The sequence below is a fragment of the Acyrthosiphon pisum genome, chromosome X (assembly GCF_005508785.2).
Source record: "Acyrthosiphon pisum isolate AL4f chromosome X, pea_aphid_22Mar2018_4r6ur, whole genome shotgun sequence".
Lineage (NCBI taxonomy): Eukaryota > Metazoa > Arthropoda > Insecta > Hemiptera > Aphididae > Acyrthosiphon > Acyrthosiphon pisum.
In genome coordinates this window covers 45,817,200-45,819,477 of record NC_042493.1, presented here as the reverse complement: position 1 = coordinate 45,819,477, position 2,278 = coordinate 45,817,200, and positions in this window count along the sequence as shown.

Sequence of the window (2,278 nt, the reverse complement as noted above, 5' to 3'; positions counted from 1 at the left end):
TGGTTCCAACGTACCGATTGATCTAGTGAAGCGATAAGAATTCAAAAAAAAAAGTGAGAGCGTGTGAGCCCACCATTACACACTCTGGGAAGTAAAACTTCTTTCATAAGTAATTGGGTCCGTGAAATTACAAGTAAATTAGGGAGAGTGAGAAAAATTAATACAATAAAAAAATATGTAATTTATGATAGACATTTTTGTTTATTAATAGTTCAATAGTTGATATGGACATATTATATAAATAAATAAACAAACGTGTCGTTTCATTTTTCGTTACGATTTTTTCCCACCCACACCTTAAGAAAGAAGTTTTACTTCAAAATTAAAATCTGAGAAAGTCGATCTTAAGTAGACTTGACGAAAAATTAAATTTGTTTTGAAGTAAAAGAAGTTTTTTGAAAACTGAAATCGTGATTTTTGGAGTCGCAAAAAGATACTCTTGCGACCCTATGATATTTTCAGGGGTCGCACCAGTTTACATCACTGATTCTTATTATAATTATATGGGTAGGTACTATAATTTTATTTATTATTGACTATTGTATAATGTATTACATTTTATTATCTTAGACTTGTATTAAATTAAATTTTATTATATTTCAATATGTGATTTAAGTAGGTATTTAACTGCATTTTATATGATATTATAAGATTTTTTATGTAACTTAAATGTATTTTTCAATAGAATTTTAACATATTTATACTTTAATTTTGATATATTTTCATTATTTTTTATCGGGACTTTTTTTCCGCAATTCATTATATTGAACTATCCGAGTGAATAATATTGTCCCAACATAGGTATAAACGTCGTAACGCCCTGCCTCTACGAGCGCATTTAGGTACCGATTTCAAAGGTTTTATAGTGTCTAATACAGGGGTCTCCAACCTTTTTTTACGGCGGGCCAAATTTGATATACGCTTTGGCATCGCGGGCCAACATTTTTAGAAATATGTTGTCTAAAAAAAAAAAACTCGATAACTTCAAGCTGGTAAAGTTTCTATTTTTATGGCAAAAGGAGAGGCAGGCCGTAGGTTGGATACCCTGTTATATATAAGTTTACTTATTAAACGGCATTATAATTTACAACAAGACATGAGTAATTAACTCGAAAAATTGTATTCTTAAAATAAATTTGTTCTCATAATATTAATGTATATATATATACAATTAATTCATGGTTTTAGATTCTGAGTGGAACGATGAATGTATTGATTTTACAATGTGTGTTTTTTTTTTTTTTTTTTAAATTTTTTTTGTGTCTGTCATCACGTTTTAGGACAGTAAAAGTGCTTGGATTTTCTTCAACAGTACCTTTTCTGACAGGAAAGTGAATCTAGTTGGTACTTTAGGGGGTAAAAGTAACATTTTTCCAATAGTTTTCAAAACCGCCGTGAAAAACAAAAGAAAAATTAAGGAAAAACGGGAATTTTTACGCAAAAGCTGTTTTCAAGAAAATCGATTTTGTTTTTTGGTGTAACTTTAAAACAAATAACCGTAAATACATGCAATTTTCACTGATTGTTTATATTTCCATTTTCTATACATAATACAATTTTAAAATATTTTGATTTGTGTTGAACTGTTTAGGGACATTTTCAGTTTCCAATTTTATTAGTTTTTTTTTTTCTATGAATGTCAATAAAACATTATTTGTTGAGTAAAAATACTTGAAAATTTAATACATGGCTCCTACTATATTGTTGAAATGACATTTGAAAAATATTAAAAATTCTTAGTCACAGTTTTTTTTTTATTAGCATTTAAAGTTCAAAAATTGACAAAATATGTAAAAATCACGAAAATTAGCAAATTATTTTGAGTTAAGAATTCAAAAAAATTTTTCTTTTTTGAACTAAGATTTTAAAATGTAATACAAGATTCTTTATAGGATAATCTACCTTTATCAAAAAAAAAATGTCTATAAGAAACTCAAATTAAATTACATTAAATATACATTTATACTTGTGTGGTTGAGTTCAATCATATAGATATGATTCAAATAGTGTTAATATTTTAATAAGTTGATTGACTAAAATATTAGTATTTATTGTATTATATTACTATGACTTTTTGTTATCAGTATAGAATGCATGGATTTAAACTCCGTTTCTTAAGATTGTATTAAATCAGGATGGTAAATTATTAAATTAGTTAATGTGGACTTTGACTTATGGAATCTTTGTTGATTATTTGATAAAAGAGTTTTTAAAACATTAAATTCTAGATGTTTTTCATACGATTTTGATAAGTCGCTTAAACAAGAAATGCGATGTC